Source organism: Carassius gibelio, chromosome B16 (genome assembly GCF_023724105.1).
Source record: "Carassius gibelio isolate Cgi1373 ecotype wild population from Czech Republic chromosome B16, carGib1.2-hapl.c, whole genome shotgun sequence".
NCBI lineage: Eukaryota > Metazoa > Chordata > Actinopteri > Cypriniformes > Cyprinidae > Carassius > Carassius gibelio.
This window is the reverse complement of record NC_068411.1, coordinates 10,421,746-10,438,328: the sequence shown is the minus strand read 5'-3', so window position 1 is coordinate 10,438,328 and position 16,583 is coordinate 10,421,746. Positions and strand designations below refer to the sequence as shown.

Here is a 16,583-nt window from a genome sequence, read left to right as displayed (position 1 = left end):
CAGTAAAATGGTTTGATATGAGGTGTGCATATAGTATGGGATGTCCCTGATAAGAACTGACTTTTGTTTTTTTCTACTTATTAGAAATGGGATCTTTATAGCCCTTTAAAGTGTAATAATGTCCCATATCTTGAAAATGCTGCAGTAAAATGGTTTGATATGAGGTGTGCATATAGTATGGGACATCCCTGATAAGAACTGACTGTTGCTTTTTTCTACTTATTAGAAATGGGATCTTTACAGCCATTTAAAATGTAACAATGTCCCATATCTCGAAAATGCTGCAGTAAAATGGTTTGATATGAGGTGTGCATATAGAATGGGATGTCCCTGATAAGAACTGATTTTTGTTTTTTTCTACTTATTAGAAATGGGATCTTTATGACCCTTTAAATTGTAATAATGTCCCATATCTTGAAAATGCTGCAGTAAAATGGTTTGATATGAGGTGTGCATATAGTATGGGACATCCCTGATAAGAACTGACTGTTGCTTTTTTCTACTTATTAGAAATGGGATCTTTACAGCCATTTAAAGTGTAATAATGTCCCATATCTTAAAAATGCTGCAGTAAAATGGTTTGATATGAGCTGTGCAAATAGTATGGGACATCCCTTATAGGAACAGACCATTTGTTTTTTTCTACTTATTAGAAATGGGATCTTTACAGCCATTTAAAGTGTAATAATGTCCCATATCTCGAAAATGCTGCAGTAAAATGGTTTGATAAGAGGTGTGCATATAGTATGGGATGTCCATGATAAGAACTGACTTTTGTTTTTTTCTACTTATTAGAAATGGGATCTTTACAGCCCTTTATAGTGTAATAATGTCCCGTATCTTAAAAATGCTGCAGTAAAATGGTTTGATATGAGCTGTGCAAATAGTATGGGACATCCCTTATAGGAACAGACCATTGTTTTTTTTCTTCTTATTAGAAATGGGATCTTTACAGCCATTTAAAGTGTAATAATGTCCCATATCTCGAAAATGCTGCAGTAAAATGGTTTGATATGAGGTGTGCATATAGTATGGCATGTCCTTTATAAGAACTGACCATTGTTTTTTTCTACTTATTAGAAATTATGTCTTTATGGCCCTCCAAATCACCATTTGGACCCATATCTCAAAAATGCTGCAGTAAAATTGTTTGATATGAGGTGTGCATATAGTATGGCATATCCTTTATAAGAACTGACCATTGTTTTTTTCTACTTATTAGAAATGGGGTCTTTATAGCCCTTTAAAGTGTAATAATGTCCCATATCTCAAAAATGCTGCAGTAAAAGGGTTTGATATGAGGTGTGCATATAGTATGGGATGTCCTTTATAAGAACTGACCATTGTTTTTTTCTACTTATTAGAAATTATGTCTTTATAGCCCTCCAAATCACCATTTGGACCCATATCTCAAAAATGCTGCAGTAAAAGGGTTTGATATGAGGTGTGCATATAGTATGGGATGTCCTTTATAAGAACTGACCATTGTTTTTTTCTACTTATTAGAAATTATGTCTTTTTAGCCCTCCAAATCACCATTTGGACCCATATCTCAAAAATGCTGCAGTAAAATGGTTTGATATGAGGTGTGCATATAGTATGGGACGTCCCTGATAAGAACTGACTATTCTTTTTTCTACTTATTAGAAATTGGATCTTTATAGCCCTTTAAAGTGTAATAATGTCCCATATCTCAAAAATGCTGCAGTAAAAGGGTTTGATATGAGGTGTGCATATAGTATGGGATGTCCTTTATAAGAACTGACCATTGTTTTTTTCTACTTATTAGAAATGATGTCTTTATAGCCCTCCAAATCACCATTTGGACCCATATCTCAAAAATGCTGCAGTAAAATGGTTTGATATGAGGTGTGCAAATAGTATGGGACGTCCCTTATAGGAACAGACCATTGTTTTTTTCTACTTATTAGAAATGGGATCTTTACAGCCATTTAAAGAGTAATAATGTCCCATATCTCGAAAATGCTGCAATAAAATGGTTTGATATGAGGTGTGCATATAGTATGGCATGTCCTTTATAAGAACTGACCATTGTTTTTTTCTACTTATTAGAAATGGGGTCTTTGTAGCACTCTAAATCACCATTTGGACCCATATCTCAAAAATGCTGCAGTAAAATGGTTTGATATGAGGTGTGCATATAGTGTGGGAGGTCCCTGATAAGAACTGACTGTTGTTTTTTTCTACTTATTAGAAATGGGATCTTTATAGCCCTTTAAAGTGTAATAATGTCCCATATCTCAAAAATGCTGCAGTAAAAGGGTTTGATATGAGGTGTGCATATAATTTGAGATGTCCTTTATAAGAACTGACCATTGTTTTTTTCTACTTATTAGAAATGATGCCTTTATAGCCCTCCAAATCACCATTTGGACCCATATCAAAAATGCTGCAGTAAAATGGTTTGATATGAGGTGTGCATATAGTATGGCATATCCTTTATAAGAACGGACCATTGTTTTTTTCTACTTATTAGAAATGGGATCTTTATAGCCCTTTAAAGTGTAATAATGTCCCATATCTCGAAAATGCTGCAGTGAAATGGTTTGATATGAGGTGTGCATATAGTATGGGATGTCCCTGATAAGAACTGACTTTTGTTTTTTTCTACTTATTAGAAATGTGATCTTTATAGCCCTTTAAAGTGTAATAATGTCCCATATCTTGAAAATGCTGGAGTAAAATGGTTTGATATGAGGTGTGCATATAGTATGGGACATCCCTGATAAGAACTGACTGTTGCTTTTTTCTACTTATTACAAATGGGATCTTTACAGCCATTTAAAGTGTAATAATGTCCCATATCTCAAAAATGCTGCAGTAAAATGGTTTGATATGAGGTGTGCATATAGTATGGGACATCCCTGATAAGAACTGACTGTTGCTTTTTTCTACTTATTAGAAATGGGATCTTTACAGCCATTTAAAGTGTAATAATGTCCCATATCTCGAAAATGCTGCAGTAAAATGGCTTGATATGAGGTGTGCATATAGTGTGGGAGGTCCCTGATAAGAACTGACTTTTGTTTTTTTCTACTTATTAGAAATGGGATCTTTATAGCCCTTTAAAGTGTAATAATGTCCCATATCTCAAAAATGCTGCAGTAAAAGGGTTTGATATGAGGTGTGCATATAGTTTGAGATGTCCTTTATAAGAACTGACCATTGTTTTTTTCTACTTATTAGAAATGATGCCTTTATAGCCCTCCAAATCACCATTTGGACCCATATCTCAAAAATGCTGCAGTAAAATGGTTTGATATGAGGTGTGCATATAGTATGGCATATCCTTTATAAGAACAGACCATTGTTTTTTTCTACTTATTAGAAATGGGATCTTTATAGCCCTTTAAAGTGTAATAATGTCCCATATCTCGAAAATGCTGCAGTAAAATGGTTTGATATGAGGTGTGCATATAGTATGGGATGTCCCTGATAAGAACTGACTTTTGTTTTTTTCTACTTATTAGAAATGGGATCTTTATAGCCCTTTAAAGTGTAATAATGTCCCATATCTTGAAAATGCTGGAGTAAAATGGTTTGATATGAGGTGTGCATATAGTATGGGACATCCCTGATAAGAACTGACTGTTGCTTTTTTCTACTTATTACAAATGGGATCTTTACAGCCATTTAAAGTGTAATAATGTCCCATATCTCAAAAATGCTGCAGTAAAATGGTTTGATATGAGGTGTGCATATAGTATGGGACATCCCTGATAAGAACTGACTGTTGCTTTTTTCTACTTATTAGAAATGTGATCTTTACAGCCATTTAAAGTGTAATAATGTCCCATATCTCGAAAATGCTGCAGTAAAATGGCTTGATATGAGGTGTGCATATAGTGTGGGAGGTCCCTGATAAGAACTGACTTTTGTTTTTTTCTACTTATTAGAAATGGGATCTTTACAGCCCTTTATAGTGTAATAATGTCCCGTATCTTAAAAATGCTGCAGTAAAATGGTTTGATATGAAGGGTGCATATAGTATGGGATGTCTTTTATAAGAACTGACCATTGTTTTTTTCTACTTATTAGAAATGATGTCCTTATAGCCCTCCAAATCACCATTTGGACCCATATCTCAAAAATGCTGCAGTAAAATGGTTTGATATGAGGTGTGCATATAGTATGGGATGTCCCTGATAAGAACTGACTTTTGTTTTTTTCTACTTATTAGAAATGGGATCTTTATAGCCCTTTAAAGTGTAATAATGTCCCATATCTTGAAAATGCTGCAGTAAAATGGTTTGATATGAGGTGTGCATATAGTATGGGACATCCCTGATAAGAACTGACTGTTGCTTTTTTCTACTTATTAGAAATGGGATCTTTACAGCCATTTAAAATGTAACAATGTCCCATATCTCGAAAATGCTACAGTAAAATGGTTTGATATGAGGTGTGCATATAGAATGGGATGTCCCTGATAAGAACTGATTTTTGTTTTTTTCTACTTATTAGAAATGGGATCTTTATGACCCTTTAAATTGTAATAATGTCCCATATCTTGAAAATGCTGCAGTAAAATGGTTTGATATGAGGTGTGCATATAGTATGGGACATCCCTGATAAGAACTGACTGTTGCTTTTTTCTACTTATTAGAAATGGGATCTTTACAGCCATTTAAAGTGTAATAATGTCCCGTATCTTAAAAATGCTGCAGTAAAATGGTTTGATATGAGCTGTGCAAATAGTATGGGACATCCCTTATAGGAACAGACCATTTGTTTTTTTCTACTTATTAGAAATGGGATCTTTACAGCCATTTAAAGTGTAATAATGTCCCATATCTCGAAAATGCTGCAGTAAAATGGTTTGATAAGAGGTGTGCATATAGTATGGGATGTCCATGATAAGAACTGACTTTTGTTTTTTTCTACTTATTAGAAATGGGATCTTTACAGCCCTTTATAGTGTAATAATGTCCCGTATCTTAAAAATGCTGCAGTAAAATGGTTTGATATGAGCTGTGCAAATAGTATGGGACATCCCTTATAGGAACAGACCATTGTTTTTTTTCTTCTTATTAGAAATGGGATCTTTACAGCCATTTAAAGTGTAATAATGTCCCATATCTCGAAAATGCTGCAGTAAAATGGTTTGATATGAGGTGTGCATATAGTATGGCATGTCCTTTATAAGAACTGACCATTGTTTTTTTCTACTTATTAGAAATTATGTCTTTATAGCCCTCCAAATCACCATTTGGACCCATATCTCAAAAATGCTGCAGTAAAATTGTTTGATATGAGGTGTGCATATAGTATGGCATATCCTTTATAAGAACTGACCATTGTTTTTTTCTACTTATTAGAAATGGGGTCTTTATAGCCCTTTAAAGTGTAATAATGTCCCATATCTCAAAAATGCTGCAGTAAAAGGGTTTGATATGAGGTGTGCATATAGTATGGGATGTCCTTTATAAGAACTGACCATTGTTTTTTTCTACTTATTAGAAATTATGTCTTTATAGCCCTCCAAATCACCATTTGGACCCATATCTCAAAAATGCTGCAGTAAAAGGGTTTGATATGAGGTGTGCATATAGTATGGGATGTCCTTTATAAGAACTGACCATTGTTTTTTTCTACTTATTAGAAATTATGTCTTTTTAGCCCTCCAAATCACCATTTGGACCCATATCTCAAAAATGCTGCAGTAAAATGGTTTGATATGATGTGTGCATATAATATGGGACGTCCCTGATAAGAACTGACTATTCTATTTTTCTACATATTACAAATGGGATCTTTATAGCCCTTTAAAGTGTAATAATGTCCCATATCTTGAAAATGCTGCAGTAAAATGGTTTGATATGAGGTGTGCAAATAGTATGGGACGTCCCTTATAGGAACAGACCATTGTTTTCTTCTACTTATTAGAAATGGGATCTTTACAGCCATTTAAAGTGTAATAATGTCCCATATCTCGAAAATGCTGCAGTAAAATGGTTTGATATGATGTGTGCATATACTATGGGACATCCCTGATAAGAACTGACTATTCTATTTTTCTACTTATTAGAAATGGGATCTTTATAGCCCTTTAAAGTGTAATAATGTCCCATTTCTTAAAAATGCTGCAGTAAAATGGTTTGATATCAGGTGTGCATATAGTATGGGATGTCCCTGATAAGAACTGATATTTGTTTTTTTCTACTTATTAGAAATGGGATCTTTATAGCCCTTTAAATTCTAATAATGTCCCATATCTCGTAAATGCTGCAGTAAAAGGGTTTGATATGAGGTGTGCATATAGTATGGGATGTCCTTTATAAGAACTGACCATTGTTTTTTTCTACTTATTAGAAATGGGGTCTTTGTAGCACTCTAAATCACCATTTGGACCCATATCTCAAAAATGCTGCAGTAAAAGGGTTTGATATGAGGAGTGCATATAGTTTCGGACATCCCTTATAGGAACATACCATTGTTTTTATCTACTTATTAGAAATGGGATCTTTATAGCCCTTTAAAATATAATAATGTCCCATATCTCGAAAATTCTGCAGTAAAATGGTTTGATATGAGGTGTGCATATAGTATGGGATGTCCCTGATAAGAACTGACTTTTGTTGTTTTCTACTTATTAGAAATGGGATCTTTACAGCCCTTTAAAGTGTAAAAATGTCTCGTATCTTAAAAATGCTGCAGTAAAATGGTTTCATATGAAGGGTGCATATAGTATGGGACGTCCCTGATAAGAACTGACTATTGTTTTTTTCTACTTATTAGAAATGTTGTCTTTATAGCCCTCTAAATTGCCACATGGACCCATATCTCAAAAATGCTGCAGTAAAATGGTTTGATATGATTTGTGCATATAGTATGGAATGTCCTTTATAAGATCTGACCATTGTTTTTTTCTACTTATTAGAAATGGGATCTTCACAGCCCGTTAAAGTGTAATAATTTCCCATTTCTGGAAAAAGCTGCAGTAAAATGGTTTGATATGAGATGTGCTCATAGTATGGGACGTCACTGATGAGAACTGACTATTATTTTTTTCTACTTATTAGAAATGGGGTCTTTATAGCACTCTAAATTGCCATATGGACCCATATCTCAAACATGCTGCAGTAAAATGCTTTGATATGAGGTGTGCATATAGTATGGCATGTGCTTTATAAGAACTGACCATTGTTTTTTTCTACTTATTATAAATGGTGTCTTTATAGCCATCGAAATCACCATTTGGACCCATATGTCAAAAATGCTGCAGTAAAAGGTTTTGATATGAGGTGTGCATATAGTATGGGAAATCCCTTATAGGAACAGACTATTGTTTTTTTCTACTTATTAGAAATGGTGTCTTTATAGCCCTTTAAATCATTGTATTGTCCCATATATTAAAAATGCTGCAGTAAAATGGTTTCATATGAAGTGTGCATATAGTATGGGATGTCCCTGATAAGAACTGACTATTGTTTTTTTCTACTTATTAGAAATGGTGTCTTTATCGCCCTCTAAATCATTGTATTGTCCCATATCTCAAAAATGCTGCAGTAAAATGGTTTCATATGAAGGGTGCAAATAGTATGGGACATCCCTGATAAGAACTGACTGTTGCTTTTTTCTACTTATTAGAAATGGGATCTTTACAGCCATTTAAAGTGTAATAATGTCCCGTATCTTAAAAATGCTGCAGTAAAATGGTTTGATATGAGCTGTGCAAATAGTATGGGACATCCCTTATAGGAACAGACCATTGTTTTTTTTCTACTTATTAGAAATGGGGTCTTTATAGCCCTTTAAAGTGTAATAATGTCCCATATCTCAAAAATGCTGCAGTAAAAGGGTTTGATATGAGGTGTGCATATAGTATGGGATGTCCTTTATAAGAACTGACCATTGTTTTTTTCTACTTATTAGAAATTATGTCTTTATAGCCCTCCAAATCACCATTTGGACCCATATCTCAAAAATGCTGCAGTAAAAGGGTTTGATATGAGGTGTGCATATAGTATGGGATGTCCTTTATAAGAACTGACCATTGTTTTTTTCTACTTATTAGAAATTATGTCTGTTTAGCCCTCCAAATCACCATTTGGACCCATATCTCAAAAATGCTGCAGTAAAATGGTTTGATATGAGGTGTGCATATAGTATGGGACGTCCCTGATAAGAACTGACTATTCTTTTTTCTACTTATTAGAAATTGGATCTTTATAGCCCTTTAAAGTGTAATAATGTCCCATATCTCAAAAATGCTGCAGTAAAAGGGTTTGATATGAGGTGTGCATATAGTATGGGATGTCCTTTATAAGAACTGACCATTGTTTTTTTCTACTTATTAGAAATGATGTCTTTATAGCCCTCCAAATCACCATTTGGACCCATATCTCAAAAATGCTGCAGTAAAATGGTTTGATATGAGGTGTGCAAATAGTATGGGACGTCCCTTATAGGAACAGACCATTGTTTTTTTCTACTTATTAGAAATGGGATCTTTACAGCCATTTAAAGTGTAATAATGTCCCATATCTCGAAAATGCTGCAATAAAATGGTTTGATATGAGGTGTGCATATAGTATGGCATGTCCTTTATAAGAACTGACCATTGTTTTTTTCTACTTATTAGAAATGGGGTCTTTGTAGCACTCTAAATCACCATTTGGACCCATATCTCAAAAATGCTGCAGTAAAATGGTTTGATATGAGGTGTGCATATAGTGTGGGAGGTCCCTGATAAGAACTGACTGTTGTTTTTTTCTACTTATTAGAAATGGGATCTTTATAGCCCTTTAAAGTGTAATAATGTCCCATATCTCAAAAATGCTGCAGTAAAAGGGTTTGATATGAGGTGTGCATATAGTTTGAGATGTCCTTTATAAGAACTGACCATTGTTTTTTTCTACTTATTAGAAATGATGCCTTTATAGCCCTCCAAATCACCATTTGGACCCATATCAAAAATGCTGCAGTAAAATGGTTTGATATGAGGTGTGCATATAGTATGGCATATCCTTTATAAGAACGGACCATTGTTTTTTTCTACTTATTAGAAATGGGATCTTTATAGCCCTTTAAAGTGTAATAATGTCCCATATCTCGAAAATGCTGCAGTGAAATGGTTTGATATGAGGTGTGCATATAGTATGGGATGTCCCTGATAAGAACTGACTTTTGTTTTTTTCTACTTATTAGAAATGGGATCTTTATAGCCCTTTAAAGTGTAATAATGTCCCATATCTTGAAAATGCTGGAGTAAAATGGTTTGATATGAGGTGTGCATATAGTATGGGACATCCCTGATAAGAACTGACTGTTGCTTTTTTCTACTTATTACAAATGGGATCTTTACAGCCATTTAAAGTGTAATAATGTCCCATATCTCAAAAATGCTGCAGTAAAATGGTTTGATATGAGGTGTGCATATAGTATGGGACATCCCTGATAAGAACTGACTGTTGCTTTTTTCTACTTATTAGAAATGGGATCTTTACAGCCATTTAAAGTGTAATAATGTCCCATATCTCGAAAATGCTGCAGTAAAATGGCTTGATATGAGGTGTGCATATAGTGTGGGAGGTCCCTGATAAGAACTGACTTTTGTTTTTTTCTACTTATTAGAAATGGGATCTTTATAGCCCTTTAAAGTGTAATAATGTCCCATATCTCAAAAATGCTGCAGTAAAAGGGTTTGATATGAGGTGTGCATATAGTTTGAGATGTCCTTTATAAGAACTGACCATTGTTTTTTTCTACTTATTAGAAATGATGCCTTTATAGCCCTCCAAATCACCATTTGGACCCATATCTCAAAAATGCTGCAGTAAAATGGTTTGATATGAGGTGTGCATATAGTATGGCATATCCTTTATAAGAACAGACCATTGTTTTTTTCTACTTATTAGAAATGGGATCTTTATAGCCCTTTAAAGTGTAATAATGTCCCATATCTCGAAAATGCTGCAGTAAAATGGTTTGATATGAGGTGTGCATATAGTATGGGATGTCCCTGATAAGAACTGACTTTTGTTTTTTTCTACTTATTAGAAATGGGATCTTTATAGCCCTTTAAAGTGTAATAATGTCCCATATCTTGAAAATGCTGGAGTAAAATGGTTTGATATGAGGTGTGCATATAGTATGGGACATCCCTGATAAGAACTGACTGTTGCTTTTTTCTACTTATTACAAATGGGATCTTTACAGCCATTTAAAGTGTAATAATGTCCCATATCTCAAAAATGCTGCAGTAAAATGGTTTGATATGAGGTGTGCATATAGTATGGGACATCCCTGATAAGAACTGACTGTTGCTTTTTTCTACTTATTAGAAATGTGATCTTTACAGCCATTTAAAGTGTAATAATGTCCCATATCTCGAAAATGCTGCAGTAAAATGGCTTGATATGAGGTGTGCATATAGTGTGGGAGGTCCCTGATAAGAACTGACTTTTGTTTTTTTCTACTTATTAGAAATGGGATCTTTACAGCCCTTTATAGTGTAATAATGTCCCGTATCTTAAAAATGCTGCAGTAAAATGGTTTGATATGAAGGGTGCATATAGTATGGGATGTCTTTTATAAGAACTGACCATTGTTTTTTTCTACTTATTAGAAATGATGTCCTTATAGCCCTCCAAATCACCATTTGGACCCATATCTCAAAAATGCTGCAGTAAAATGGTTTGATATGAGGTGTGCATATAGTATGGGATGTCCCTGATAAGAACTGACTTTTGTTTTTTTCTACTTATTAGAAATGGGATCTTTATAGCCCTTTAAAGTGTAATAATGTCCCATATCTTGAAAATGCTGCAGTAAAATGGTTTGATATGAGGTGTGCATATAGTATGGGACATCCCTGATAAGAACTGACTGTTGCTTTTTTCTACTTATTAGAAATGGGATCTTTACAGCCATTTAAAATGTAACAATGTCCCATATCTCGAAAATGCTACAGTAAAATGGTTTGATATGAGGTGTGCATATAGAATGGGATGTCCCTGATAAGAACTGATTTTTGTTTTTTTCTACTTATTAGAAATGGGATCTTTATGACCCTTTAAATTGTAATAATGTCCCATATCTTGAAAATGCTGCAGTAAAATGGTTTGATATGAGGTGTGCATATAGTATGGGACATCCCTGATAAGAACTGACTGTTGCTTTTTTCTACTTATTAGAAATGGGATCTTTACAGCCATTTAAAGTGTAATAATGTCCCGTATCTTAAAAATGCTGCAGTAAAATGGTTTGATATGAGCTGTGCAAATAGTATGGGACATCCCTTATAGGAACAGACCATTTGTTTTTTTCTACTTATTAGAAATGGGATCTTTACAGCCATTTAAAGTGTAATAATGTCCCATATCTCGAAAATGCTGCAGTAAAATGGTTTGATAAGAGGTGTGCATATAGTATGGGATGTCCATGATAAGAACTGACTTTTGTTTTTTTCTACTTATTAGAAATGGGATCTTTACAGCCCTTTATAGTGTAATAATGTCCCGTATCTTAAAAATGCTGCAGTAAAATGGTTTGATATGAGCTGTGCAAATAGTATGGGACATCCCTTATAGGAACAGACCATTGTTTTTTTTCTTCTTATTAGAAATGGGATCTTTACAGCCATTTAAAGTGTAATAATGTCCCATATCTCGAAAATGCTGCAGTAAAATGGTTTGATATGAGGTGTGCATATAGTATGGCATGTCCTTTATAAGAACTGACCATTGTTTTTTTCTACTTATTAGAAATTATGTCTTTATAGCCCTCCAAATCACCATTTGGACCCATATCTCAAAAATGCTGCAGTAAAATTGTTTGATATGAGGTGTGCATATAGTATGGCATATCCTTTATAAGAACTGACCATTGTTTTTTTCTACTTATTAGAAATGGGGTCTTTATAGCCCTTTAAAGTGTAATAATGTCCCATATCTCAAAAATGCTGCAGTAAAAGGGTTTGATATGAGGTGTGCATATAGTATGGGATGTCCTTTATAAGAACTGACCATTGTTTTTTTCTACTTATTAGAAATTATGTCTTTATAGCCCTCCAAATCACCATTTGGACCCATATCTCAAAAATGCTGCAGTAAAAGGGTTTGATATGAGGTGTGCATATAGTATGGGATGTCCTTTATAAGAACTGACCATTGTTTTTTTCTACTTATTAGAAATTATGTCTTTTTAGCCCTCCAAATCACCATTTGGACCCATATCTCAAAAATGCTGCAGTAAAATGGTTTGATATGATGTGTGCATATAATATGGGACGTCCCTGATAAGAACTGACTATTCTATTTTTCTACATATTACAAATGGGATCTTTATAGCCCTTTAAAGTGTAATAATGTCCCATATCTTGAAAATGCTGCAGTAAAATGGTTTGATATGAGGTGTGCAAATAGTATGGGACGTCCCTTATAGGAACAGACCATTGTTTTCTTCTACTTATTAGAAATGGGATCTTTACAGCCATTTAAAGTGTAATAATGTCCCATATCTCGAAAATGCTGCAGTAAAATGGTTTGATATGATGTGTGCATATACTATGGGACATCCCTGATAAGAACTGACTATTCTATTTTTCTACTTATTACAAATGGGATCTTTATAGCCCTTTAAAGTGTAATAATGTCCCATATCTTGAAAATGCTGCAGTAAAATGGTTTGATATCAGGTGTGCATATAGTATGGGATGTCCCTGATAAGAACTGATATTTGTTTTTTTCTACTTATTAGAAATGGGATCTTTATAGCCCTTTAAATTCTAATAATGTCCCATATCTCGTAAATGCTGCAGTAAAAGGGTTTGATATGAGGTGTGCATATAGTATGGGATGTCCTTTATAAGAACTGACCATTGTTTTTTTCTACTTATTAGAAATGGGGTCTTTGTAGCACTCTAAATCACCATTTGGACCCATATCTCAAAAATGCTGCAGTAAAAGGGTTTGATATGAGGTGTGCATATAGTTTCGGACATCCCTTATAGGAACATACCATTGTTTTTATCTACTTATTAGAAATGGGATCTTTATAGCCCTTTAAAATATAATAATGTCCCATATCTCGAAAATTCTGCAGTAAAATGGTTTGATATGAGGTGTGCATATAGTATGGGATGTCCCTGATAAGAACTGACTTTTGTTGTTTTCTACTTATTAGAAATGGGATCTTTACAGCCCTTTAAAGTGTAAAAATGTCTCGTATCTTAAAAATGCTGCAGTAAAATGGTTTCATATGAAGGGTGCATATAGTATGGGACGTCCCTGATAAGAACTGACTATTGTTTTTTTCTACTTATTAGAAATGTTGTCTTTATAGCCCTCTAAATTGCCACATGGACCCATATCTCAAAAATGCTGCAGTAAAATGGTTTGATATGATTTGTGCATATAGTATGGAATGTCCTTTATAAGATCTGACCATTGTTTTTTTCTACTTATTAGAAATGGGATCTTCACAGCCCGTTAAAGTGTAATAATTTCCCATTTCTGGAAAAAGCTGCAGTAAAATGGTTTGATATGAGATGTGCTCATAGTATGGGACGTCACTGATGAGAACTGACTATTATTTTTTTCTACTTATTAGAAATGGGGTCTTTATAGCACTCTAAATTGCCATATGGACCCATATCTCAAACATGCTGCAGTAAAATGCTTTGATATGAGGTGTGCATATAGTATGGCATGTGCTTTATAAGAACTGACCATTGTTTTTTTCTACTTATTATAAATGGTGTCTTTATAGCCATCGAAATCACCATTTGGACCCATATGTCAAAAATGCTGCAGTAAAAGGTTTTGATATGAGGTGTGCATATAGTATGGGAAATCCCTTATAGGAACAGACTATTGTTTTTTTCTACTTATTAGAAATGGTGTCTTTATAGCCCTTTAAATCATTGTATTGTCCCATATATTAAAAATGCTGCAGTAAAATGGTTTCATATGAAGTGTGCATATAGTATGGGATGTCCCTGATAAGAACTGACTATTGTTTTTTTCTACTTATTAGAAATGGTGTCTTTATCGCCCTCTAAATCATTGTATTGTCCCATATCTCAAAAATGCTGCAGTAAAATGGTTTCATATGAAGGGTGCAAATAGTATGTGATGTCCCTGATAAGAACTGACCTTTGTTTTTTTCTACTTATTAGAAATGTTGACTTTATAGCCCTCTAAATCGCGATATGGACGCATATCTCAAAAATGCTGCAGTAAAATGGTTTGATATGAGGTTTGCATATAGTTTGGGATGTCCCTTATATGAACTGACCTTTGTTTTTTTTCTACTTATTAGAAATAGGGTTGTGATGAGTGGGGTGGGGCCGCGAGCCATGAGAACGGAATGAGGCCAGTGGAGTGACTGGAAATGAGCGACGCCTGCTCCACTCACCGGTCTCGCGTCCCACGGTGGAGATGGAAGGATACAAAAGAGGGTGCGACGACAGTGAACAACGAGAGAGGGCCAGGCCAGGCCATGATTTTAGTTTGTACTTGGTTTTTGTTTGTAAGCGACAGTCGTCCGTGAAGGGCTGTCGCAGTGTTTTGTGTTTATTTTGTTATTAAAAGCCTTATTTGATTGATGGCCGGTTTCCGCCTCCTTCTTCCTGTGGATAAAAAGTTTTGTACTCCGCTATAGGGGTCTTTATAGCCCTCTTAATCGCCATATGGACCCATATCTCAAAAATGCTTTAGCAAAATGATTTTTTGTGTATATAGTATGGGACGTCCCTGATAAGAACTGACCATTGTTTTTTTCTATTTATTAGAAATATGATCTTTATAACCCTTTAAAGTGTAATAATGTCCCATATCTCAAAAATGCTGTTGTAAAATGGTTTGATATGAAGTTTGCATATAGTATGCGAAGTCCCTTATAAGAACTGACCATTGTTTTTTTCTACTTGTTAGAAATGGGATCTTAAAAGACTTGTAAAGTTTAATATTATCCTATATCTCTAAAAGGCTCCAGTAAAATGGTTTTATGTGAGGTATGGATATAGTATGGGATGTCTTCTTTAAGAACTAACCTTTAATTGCTTCTTTCTCATCATAAAAAAGTGTCTTCTAAATCAATGAATGTCCCATATCTCGTTTTCTACTAATAATTGTAATGCTTTGAAAGGCTGAAAATTATAGTAATACAGAGCAGTCAAGGAAAACAATAAGTTACACGAATATTAGAGCAGATGGGCGAAAAAGGTCGTCATAGATCAAATCTGAACGTATAGATGAAAAGCGCTCTGAAAGCGCGTTCCCTCTCTGTTGTTCCTGCTAATGCCGTAATTATAGTAATACACGCGCATATAAATTTCACTCGCGGCTGGCTTGACGGTGTTTTTCTGAAGTGCGGCTGGCTTGACCGCAGTATGCAACTGGAAGTATATTGTTGTTTAAACACCTGTATAACGATCACGTTAGTTGATCTGTATGCGCGATGGGCGCCGCCGTGTTAGTTTGTGCCGCAGACGCAGTTCAGAGAATCGGATCTGTTTGATTTACAACCTCTATGTTTACAACACGTTAATTCATCCACTTCTCCTGAAATACCTAAAAGTAAGTGGCTGTTGAACTGGGAATAGAATAGAGTAAACATTGAAGTTACTTACACAATGTGTGTCTGATATGAATAAAACGTGTCGAATTATAATGGAAAGGATTATTATTACCTCTTCCATAGACATCAGTGTGTATCTTACAAACTCTAAATATATATATATATTTTTTTTTTGTACTTATGTGAATTTATATGTTTGAAACCTAAAATAAACAGTATGTGGTTGAAAACACTGAAAAGTTGTGATATATGACAGCTCTGATCGCGTCTATGTCTATGTTTCAAGATTAAGGCTTGGACATACTGGATTAAAATCAATGCTGTATTTAATGGCAAAATGTGTGTCTGATAAATGTGAGGTATGTTATGTTCCTGAAAATGTCATGCATGTCATAATGAAGTGTAGTAAATTTGATTTTGAGAGGAACATCTTACGTGATAAGATATGTGAATTAGGACGGGGGAGGAATTTAGAAGGGATACTGGGATAAGTGATAAGGTTTTTTTATTTTTATTTTATTTTTTTATATTTATTTATTTATTTATTTTTTGGGATCACTAAAATGTAACCTGAAATACTAAAACCATGAATTACACACTCCGGTACAGTAGGTGGCGGTATGCACCGGAAAAATTGGTTGCGATCCGCCTTTAATAGTAGAGAAGAAGAAGAAGGGTGAGGTTTGTCCTCTCACGCTTGCCGTAACGCGTCGAGAGGTTAAAGGGGAAACCTTCTAACATGATGCTCTATTAGCAAAACAACGCTAAAATAACCATTTAAAGAGAAGAATAACTCTCTTTTTTCCCCTCAAACTGACGCGGATTTTTTACGTTTCTGGGTACGATTGTATTTTCCGTCTTCCCGGTAAGTTAGCTATCTTAGACAGTTTAGAGAGAGTTTGTTTGAGGCAGACACGTGATAATCAGCAGAACTGAAACATTGTTTATTTCACTCGATGATGATACACTTTAAACCTCTGGACACATCGTGTATTATGTGTATCGCGGTCTAGTCTGATTTCTCTGAATTAGAACTG

The 16,583-nt window shown here is 34.5% G+C and overlaps 1 protein-coding gene and 1 long non-coding RNA gene across 3 annotated transcripts in view; both read left to right on the top strand.

Annotated features, from left to right (window-relative positions):
• Window positions 1-745: 745 nt before the first annotated feature.
• Window positions 746-10,257, top strand: LOC127975456 (uncharacterized). Its single transcript, XR_008157527.1, has 6 exons — window positions 746-1,302; window positions 1,728-1,869; window positions 4,140-4,281; window positions 6,130-6,271; window positions 8,260-8,401; window positions 9,962-10,257. It is a non-coding gene; the product is annotated as an uncharacterized LOC127975456 (long non-coding RNA).
• Window positions 10,258-16,229: 5,972 nt separating this feature from the next.
• The window catches only part of cdkal1 (CDK5 regulatory subunit associated protein 1-like 1), a 186,017-nt gene continuing 185,663 nt past the window's right edge, over window positions 16,230-16,583 (top strand). The window contains exon 1 of one of the 2 annotated variants that reach the window (XM_052579496.1): window positions 16,230-16,411. The gene's annotated coding sequence lies outside the window, so the exon portion shown is untranslated. The remainder of the gene's footprint in view (window positions 16,412-16,583) is intronic. The other variant, XM_052579497.1, reaches the window with a different exon arrangement.